This window comes from Amphiura filiformis, chromosome 18 (assembly GCF_039555335.1).
Source record: "Amphiura filiformis chromosome 18, Afil_fr2py, whole genome shotgun sequence".
In the NCBI taxonomy this organism is placed as follows: Eukaryota; Metazoa; Echinodermata; class Ophiuroidea; order Amphilepidida; family Amphiuridae; genus Amphiura; species Amphiura filiformis.
Genome location: NC_092645.1, coordinates 56349416 through 56359940, shown reverse-complemented (window position 1 = coordinate 56359940; position 10525 = coordinate 56349416).

The window sequence follows — 10525 nt, the reverse complement described above, 5'->3', positions numbered from 1 at the left end:
GTCAGTTATAAGGTTTAAAAGGAGCGAGCTATGGTTAAGAAATCAAAAAAAAAAATAAGTAGGGATTTTAAAGAACGAAATTAGAGTGTGAGCTAAGTTTTTGGGAAGCTAACTCTTATAGCTGATGTACCTTACTTTTTGTAACATTCACTCACCTATTGACGGAATATCAAAATCTAAAAAGACCAGTGAGATATATGTGCCTGCATCGGTGATAATGGCCCATGAACACGTTGTGCGTTCTGCATATAATTGTGGGTAGTCTATGGACGCTATAAGACCGTTGCGATGAGAACATACCCGAGTGTAGTCACACAGGGCTAGGTGGTCCATCTCACATCTTGGAATCCCTGAAACAAGTAATCAACATTGCTGGAATTTCAACATCTACTGAAATGGATATATCTTCCCCCTGAATGTGATTTAAAAGCTTGCGCTCCGAACAACAAAACAAAAACGATACTTGCGCATATAGACGGGCAACTTCAGACCAGCTGTCTGCTATCACGCATCTCAACTCAGCGAGTATGCGTTAATAATATAGACACAAATTCACGCTTTGTTGAAACAGCAGCCGACAGATCTATCGAAATGTGAGTTCAATGATTAATATTTGATTTCTTTGACAGATTTCCTCTTAGCCTTTAAGAACCTGTCACACTGATATGTCAGTGCGAACGAACCTCACCATTCTATTGACAACGAGTATCTTACAGGTGGTTGCCAAAGAATAATGTGTACTGAAGTTTTTTTTTAACGTGTATTAAGTTAAGAAGGTCTATGTCACGCTTCAAATATGGCTACTTTACACACAAAATAGTAATTCAATGTTGCAGAATACGCGATGGCACTTTACTAGGAACCGTACTAGCCACAAGGTTATTGTGCGATTAGCCTGACGCTTAATGGCTATGGCAAAATTGACTTTGCACTGTTAAAAACAAGTTGATGACTATCGCCCTCTATGGTTATAATAATACAACGGATTGCGGATGCGGACGGTTTATATTTGGACGATATTTGCGGTGATCAGGTTGTTTATATGAAAAGAACATTATGACACAGTTTTCAAATATGGCAAATAAACGCATCGCAGACCTAGGGCTACTTAAGGTTCGTTCATACCACCACCGCATTTGCGATGCGTTGCTTTGCGATGCCGATATATCGATTATTTTTTGCCGCAACTCAACGCAACTCGTCGCATTTCCAAGTTTAAATGTATTTAACTTCATTGCGATATCGCAATACAGTAGTTTGCAGTACGATGCGGTGCGGCGGCAACGCAACGCATCGCAAAGCAACGCACCGCAAATGCGGTGGTAGTATGAACGGACCTTTAGCTTTGTATAACATTGTTACTTTATAGTGAAATGAAACATATCGACCTTCTCAAAATTTGTAAGAACAAAAATAATCGCATATAAAATTAAATGTTTCCAAACTATTTTGTTTTGTCAATTTCAATTTCAATGCATCTATTTTAAGAAGCTTTCGCTCATACTACAAACCTGCAAAACATCCAATCATTTCTGTACGCAAACAAATCGTGTTATACCAGTCGATAGGGTACAGCCACACTGTGTGCGTTTCAACAGGCGGTAACAAGTTATTCCTCACTATCGTTGAAGTATCGGTATTCCCCGGTAGCACCTAAATTTATCAAATATAAAAAATATGGAGTCAAAAAAATAAATAAGTAAAATATCAGCATTTACATAGGGCGTTTTCAATTTGTTCATTTATTCCATTGCCACTAGAATCACACCATGTGGCTGCCAACAACAACCTGTAACAGCTCCTCGTTATACACATGGGTGGAGTGGAACAAACGAGATAAAGTGTCTTACGCAAGGACACATTATGTTAGCCTGTTAGGATTTAAACCGGCAAATTTGCGATCATGAGGTGGACACCCTATAACCGTTGAGCCACCATGCTCCCTAAGTATCGAAGAAGTTAAAGTAAATCTTTCCGGAGTCAGGAAAAGAAAACATGAAAGAAACATGTATCTATATTTTGATCAAAACATTTGGGTGGTACTAAGTGGATAATAGTGTTATCATAGGAAAGAACATTTCCATATAATCGATAATTTCAGGGTGTAACTCCGCCGGTGATATTCTCATGCCCGAGTTCAAACGACAGGTTTTATGCTATTGACCTCGTGCACGGAGATGAGAGTACATGACTCATGTACTTGATGGAATAAATGGATAAAGGGCATGAATATAATCGACTGACTAAACAATAAAATGTTCTGTAATCGCGTAGGCTATAGATATATTGAAACACTTATCTGATACCGAGACATTTTATACCGAGATATTTTACTTACTTCACAATTTATCAATGTTTGACCTCCATAAAACATCTGTTCGTTATCGCTCCCTACGTATGAAACACAGTAACTTGTAACCCATGCTTTCTGATTGCCACATCCCTGTGTTACAATGGCACGTATCACAAAGTCATCAGTCAGTGTTAACTTCAACCAGGGTTCTGAATCTTCGTCGGATGGTATCCATCCTGTGCCAGGCATACCAACTTCAGGGACTATTCGTAGCCGAGCTGTGATTGGTGCATACGCGGGACTATATTCGCTTGAAGATGAAAGCCCAACATCGGATATCCCTCCGCTGGCGACACCAAGGGAATAGTCACAATCTAGTAAATTACCAATAAAGCGTAAATCCAGACATTGATTTTTATAGTAAAACAACATTTTTTGAAACACTTACTAGTTTTTCTTGCTGACAGTTTCGTCAGTAAGTCACTGACTTTGTTGTTGTGATGATACAGCAGCTGATGACTGGCGGGAAGTTATGACACTTCCGGTGACTAGAAGTTATGACACTTCCGGTGACTAACTTGAAGTTAATTTTTCAGAGTTTAATTTGACGATAAATGCTTAAGAAAAACGCATAGGCTACATACCATTATCTAAGCACCCTAATATCTCAAGCCGAACACCAAGAATCCTCGATGAGGTGATGAATCTACTTTGATGGGATACAGTCTCAAATGTTTGGTCTTGATGTGATAATACAATACTGTGACGCGTCGACAACCTTTTTTATTGGTGAAAACAGTGACATCTTTGCCATTGATGTTTTCAACCTCGCAATTCACATTTCCACACTGAAATGCAAAAGTCCCCAAATGGTTATGTATAGTTTTAAAGCCCTAATGTACGATCTTTCAGATTTTTAGATTTTTCTTCTTATTATGCAATCATAATGAAAGTTCCCAATACATCAAAAAAAGCATCCCGTTTTGCTACAAATAGAGCGAATTTGACAGTTTGCTCATAGATGTAAGTTGCATAGTTAATGTAGTATTGAATTTATCACGGTAATTTCTTGCATATTCTTGATCACAAAACGGGCTTTTTTGTTAGGGTAAATGGGGGGGTAGACATTTTGCGGTATACGCTCGTATTTGGTTGTTGTTGTTATTTTGAAACTTTTTTTGGTTAGGACAGGGGGTTCTTAATACACGCCATCCGGCCTTCCGAGAACATCCTCATTCAATGTATGTGTTTAATTGTTGTGATGTTATATTTTATATTTGAATGAAATAAAGATGAATGAATGAATGAATGAATGCATGAATGAATGAATGCAACATGCGTAAGTATTACAAATATGCAATAAAAATCGGTTTTAAAGGTATATACTGAAAAAAGATCGTACATTAAGGCTTTAATGAACTATTTTATACAGCAAAAATCAGTTTAAAACTGTTCATAACTCTTTGAACATGTTAAAGAAGTTGAAAAAAAAAATATTTTAATTTAAGTGAGTAATAAACTTTTTACAAATTTGTGAATATTATAATTGGGTTTTGTTCAATATGTATTTAAATAATATACCGTAGAGGCTGCAATTGTAAATAAAAACTGCCGATCGTATTGCCATTTTCGATGCTTAAATATATATATACTTGCAGGTGCGCTCAAAATTATCTCATTACAAATTGGATTTGTTGTTTAAGTACTATAATCACTATTCAACTTGCCTTTGAGACAAACTCATAATTATCAGAAGTTTCAGCCAGAAATATATACGGTATCCATGTGTGCCCAGTAATACTGTGCATCAAATAAAACTTTTCCACCCAAACCCATCCATAGGGCATCATCCATTCGCCATCTACAATAATCGCAGAGATGATCATGTTTTCCTTTAATGAAATCTGTAGCCACGGGTTCGAGTCATTATCACTTGGCGTCCAGAAGCTGTGGTTAAGAAGTCTGGCGAAGTAAGGGGCGTGGCTGGTGTCGTTGTAAGATGATGCCGTTATCTGGTCATCTTGAATAAGGTGGTCAGCCATGCCGATTGGTAAATCACATCCACCTAAAATTGTCATTTTAAGGAGCTTTTTTCAGTGTTATGATTAGCAGTTGAACATTGTAATCGCAATAATATTTTTATTAGTCCTACTCACCAATAATAATTGGCTTAAGGTTAATAGCAACTATTTTTAACTGATGGACTACCACTTGCCTTCTTCACCACTTTTGGTAGTGCGCATTATTTGTTCTTTTTTTTAAACAGAGGTATCGATTGGGTCCTGTTGTCGTGGTGGAGGATTATTATTTAAATCTCATTGTCATAATCTGACTGTATCTTTGTATCTATCTTGGTTACCGTAATTAAGATGGGGACTGGTGGATCATGTCTGTATGTCCTTTTTTCCCTTCCACCAGGCCCAAGTACAGGTGAACAAAAATGGAGAAAAAAAACTATTTTAAACTGTTGCGAATTGGTAGTTCACAGTATCTTGCGAATGGTAGTGAGCTTTGGCAAAAATTGCATTAATTATTTCATAGCGAGTATATAGAAGAATTCAAATATCACAGATTACTTAGTATACTTTTGTAGGTCTTTTGAGTTATGTTGTAAAGAGTGATAAAACAACAACACTTTTATAAAACGTACTCATTAACAACAATAAATCAAGCACGTTTTCAAAGTGTATGATTTGTAGAATAAACTTTTGCAAATCATCAAAGTGTTATTTTTCAATATTATATTGATTTAGATAATGCAAATCTAACTGGAACATAGGTTAACTGGTTAGGTTAATGTATATATACATTTATATGATTACATTGCAACAAAAGTTATACCTTTATTAAATTCTTGGACAAAGTCGGTCTCACCTGGAACAAAAAACATGAAAAAATAGTGTTTTTTATAATTGTAATAAGATGTTACATTCTTTTATCATGACCACTCGAGATTGCATTAAGATTTTCAGTAGCGACAATACGGGGGAGGGGGTATTTGCCCTAAAATATTTTTCTGGACCTCCAGTTTGCCCCCCCCCCCCTCACACACACACACTTTTAAGGCAAAATTACACACACAAAATCACTTTTTGCGCCAATCTTGTGAAAAATGTGATGATTCTGGTCCCCTGAAATTCATTTTGTCCCCCCCCCCATTCCCCACGAAAAATTTCTGGCGCCGCACTGAAGAGTTTATGTTACCAGGAGATTTTGTCGACAGTAACTTGACATTAACTTTCCCTTTTTAAATATGTGAACTTACCACGTAGCAAAAGCTCAACTTTATCCAATTCTTCAAAATCTATGAAAACACATTATACAGCAAACAGTTAAAAATACGATTTGTTAAATTGAAAGAAGTTATAGCAGCAGTTGGTTTCGAATTGCATTATGCAACATTTTTTAAAGTGTAATTGTATAAGATAATTAAGGCCTTGATTGACTAAGTATTTATAGTCTTCTTGATCAATTGTGTTTTCATTTAATTATAATAATTGAAAAAAAGGTATACAGTTGTAGCAAAAATAGCTATTCTATTGCACTCTATTGAAGATCTACTTACCTGAAAGGGGCTTTTTACAGACGAATCCACATAGCCACCAGCAAGGTATATCATTCCAGCCTCCTGTCTCTAGGAACACCTTAGCGCAGTCCTCACCAGGTGGCCAGTCGTTCGGCTCACCAGGATCCCATTCTAGAAAATTTAACTATAAACAATAATAATGAAGAGTGCTTTAAGTGTAACTGCAAATATAGGCTCATTCCTACACCTCAATGGCAGCCATAACTGGGTCCCATCCCACCTGAAATGTGAAATGATGCGGCCTTGGCGGGGATTTTAAACTGCATTCTATCATCCGCGTTACATGTAGACATTAGAATGATGAAAGTTGGCAACATATATAACAGTTTGGGCGGTCACAACACTAATTTGGTGTGGATAGGACACAGGACACAGTATCATCACTTGGCTCTTTGGACGAATCCATTTTCACGCATTCCTACACCTCGATGGCAGCCATAGCTGGGGATATCAAGCTGCATTCCATCACCCGTGTTACACGTAGACAAAAGAATGATGAAAGTTTACAACACAGTACAAGTCAACATCGATTTAATCCACCCAATTGGGCAGTAACAACACCAGTTTGGTGCAGACGGGACCTAGTAATGGCCAACTGAATTCTGACCATCACTTGGCTCGTTGGAATCGTCTATAGGGTGAGTTTCCCCAAACTGCTCATTTTTGCACGAATCTATTATCCTAGTTGGATTCGGCATTTCCTTTCTGAAAGTGTGTCCTTTTATATTCTTATCATCAGTACAGTACGTTTAGAGATACAATAAAAAACAATATTCGAGAAAGGCATGCGGACTATAGGCCCTAATTACTGACATGTCAGTCTGGTAAACACAGAGAGCTATATTTCTCTGACATGGTTTGCCTTTTTTGTTTTGCGGTATACTGTATCAGGTCAATACTGCCCTATTACGACAAAAGGCAGCTGTGGACAGTTTTATGTTATTAAGATACGGATTACGTTATTCAAAACGTAATTTGGAGCAATTTAATCAATATTTAAATATATACCCATCTAATTTACTGTTTTGGTACTGTTGTTGTAATGAGTAAGATAGTACAACTGACTTTGAACAATGGTGACTAATTTGCATAAAATCATCAAAATTAGGCAAATTGTCTGTCCATTACATCCTTTGTGGTGGTTTTAGTGGAGTGTCCTCTACTTTGTGTGCACACAATTTAACAAGCTAATATTCGTTATGAGATTTTTCAACTTTTCAGACACATATACCTCAGCCATATTTTTAGACCTAATTTAACTCATAAAAAGCATGTCCATTACTTCCTTTTATCATAATAGGGCAGAATAGATATATAAGGAGATCGGAAATCCCATGTTTTAAAACAATATTTGATAGGAAACTCTTACCGGGGAGTCATCCTCCCATTCGAACGTTCCTTCTTGTCGTACATCATTCAACGCTATGTAAACAGCCACTTCTGCCTCCTCCGCTAGCACTGTCAATAATTGTATTTAAGAACATGTAAACAAAAGGATAAATTTGAACTTGATACCGTCATTATGAAGAACACCATCAAAGGTAAAAATAATTCCTGAAAATAGGTTTACTTGATCTTGATATCCTCTTTCATCGATGACGTATTTTACCCGTGAGTGCAATGACAGGCTTTAAGGGGACACGCAGGGTCACTCAATGTGGGAAATTTAGACATTGTTTTGTATTGTATATTTTAATGTAATGAGGATAAAAACATAAAAGTATACATTTTCAGAAAGGAAACGATGCCAGAAGTCTGACTAGCATGGCAGATTTCGCTAAAATTAGCAGTTTTTGAGAAAAGTATCAAATATGATTTTCAGTCCATCATAACAACTTACCCTAAATTTTGAAATCGATGATAATTGCATATTTATGTTCTAAAGACACACGACTAAAAATATGGGTCAAAAGGATCAAAAGGATCAAAAGTTGATTTTTTTTTTTTTTTTCAATTTTGAACAAATTTTGGACATTATAGGAGATATGTTTAAAACGAAGGAAAAATTAAATTTGATAAAAAAAGTTCTTAAAAAGGTAATAAAGTTTGAGCCGATTGAAATAATTATTTTGTTTTATTAATAAAAGCTAGTGATTTAAGGTTTCTTTTCATACTTAAATATATTTAATCAAAAGGAGGCGCAATGAGGGTTCTGTTTTTGAGACACTGTACAATACAAAACAATGTTTAGAATTTTTCAATTTGAGTGATCCTGCGTACCACCTTAAACTGATTTATACTTTTGAGATAGTTGATTTGTTCTGATTTGTGTTCTTACTTGTTTTCTGATTTGGTCGCAAGATCCATTTGTAAATCCCTTACATCATTAGCATTGTAAATAGCACGATAAAGAAATGTATCATCAGCAAATTGCCCGATACCAGACTGGTCAAGTGCTGGCCTAGATCATTGGCATAAATGGTGAAGAGCAGGGGGCCAAGAACAGAGCCCTGAGGAATTCCAGAAAGGACCGAGACCCAATCAGCACACTGCCCTCTAAAAGCAACCCTCTGAACACGACCTAAGACAAAGGAACTGATCCATGCAAGCAGTTGACCTCTGATACCATAAGTTTTTTCAAGTTTAGAAATCAGAATGTTATGTGATATACAGTCAAATGCTTTGCTGTAGTCTAGAGAAATGAGGTCAACTTGAGTAGATTTACTGTCCATTAATTCCAAGACTTCATTTGTTTTATCAAGTAATAGTGTACAGCATGATAAACCAGGCTTAAAGCCATGTTGACTTAATGATAAGAGATTGTTGTTACCTAGATAGACACGAAGGTTGTCAGCCACGATGCTTTCAAGCATTTTACAGACAATACTAGTCAGAGCGATGGGCCTGTAATTGGCAACATTTGAACGGTCCCCCTTTTTATAAACAGGGACAATATTGGCTTGTTTCCAGCCGCTAGGAAGGTGACCAGAACTAAGAGGAAGATTAAATAATTTGGTGAGAATTGGAGCAACCTGGTACATGCAGAGCTTGCAGGTACATGCAGCAGAACCAACAATTTTATTACAAAAATAGTATGCAAACATTTTGTGAACACTTGAATAATCCCAGCAAACACAAAACGTTTTCGACGTCATTCGCAAAAGGTTATAAAAGGTTGTCAGAAAACGTTTAAATGTCGGGTTATATAAAGGGTATATTAAGAGTATAAAACGTTTTCATAACCTTAAAAACATTTTTGATAATCTACTGCTCAGCAAACAAAAATGTTTTACAGAAAACATTTAAATGTCGTTTTAATTACATTCCAATAACATTCTTGAAAACTTGATACAAAACAATCTAAAAAGAATGTTATTTCGGGGCTGAAAAAATATTTTGCGAAAAATGTTTGCCCAAAATATTTTCAATAAGGTTTTAAAAACGTTTTCATGACCTTTATATATAACCGACATTTAAATGTTATTAAAAGGTTTTGAAAAAACATTTTAAGAACATTTCTGTGTTTGCTGGGTTCAAATATTTTAACATAATGTTATTTAAGTATTGACACAATATTTGGCAACAATGTTTGCAAAAATAGTTTACAATAACATTTTTTGAAAACATTAAAAAATATTGTTGTATTGTGTTTTCATACAAAACGTTTTAAAATGTTATCATGACCTTTATATAACCCGACATTTTAATGTTATTAAAACGTTTTTACCTAAACCAAAAGCCAAAATATATCTTATTTAAAACGTTTTAAAAACGTTTTTGTGTTTGCTGGGATATTATTTAGAATATTTGCCGTAAGTTATCATAAAATGTTTTTGAATGTTATGAAAACGTTTTATACCCTTTGTATAACCTTTATATAACCCGTCATTTTAATGTTTTCTGGCAACCTTTTCTAACCTTTTGCGAATGATGACAAAAACGTTTTGTGTTTGCTGGGTTATTTGTATTTGTTTCGCAGATAAATAAATGTAAATAAAGTTAATTTTGTTTAGAAATGAGAGTACAATGCCGTGTTCCGACCTCTTTTTTCCAGAGTATTTAAAGTAGGACAATCATAATGGGTGAGAATGTTCAAAGCACTGACGCTCTCTCCTTTCCGTTTCCAATTAAAATCACTCCTAATGCAAAATAGGTCAGACATAGCAAGTGTAGTCATCAAAGAATAATTTGTATCACCTGAGATCAAATAGGTCGCTCACTGCTTCTATACATATTATTATATTGGAATTTAAATTTAGGGTATATTATTCACTGCAGATCAAGCCTTTAAAAAGCAATTACGTCAAAAAAATTACATCAATTACAACAACAAAAAAAAGAAAAAAGAAAAAAAGAAAAAAAAGCGTACAATTTGTGAGGAATAGGGATGCAAGGAATATCCATATGTGAAAATGAACATGTAGAAACGAGACAGATGTAAAAAGATATTGGATAGTACAAGGTATGAAGTTTGATCAGCTCGTAATCGGCGGGAATTGTTAGGCTTTTACTACTACGCTGAAAAGTAGACCCACGTTAAGAGTGATTGATATCATAGTTGGCCTATCTGATCTATCTTGTGCATGTTGAATAAAGAAGATAGAGTATAGGACTTGGAATTAAAAAATTGGGATACTTCTGGCGAGATGTCACAAGACAACTCTCGAAATAAAATATATTTATATTAATCCGCGATGTTATAAGGC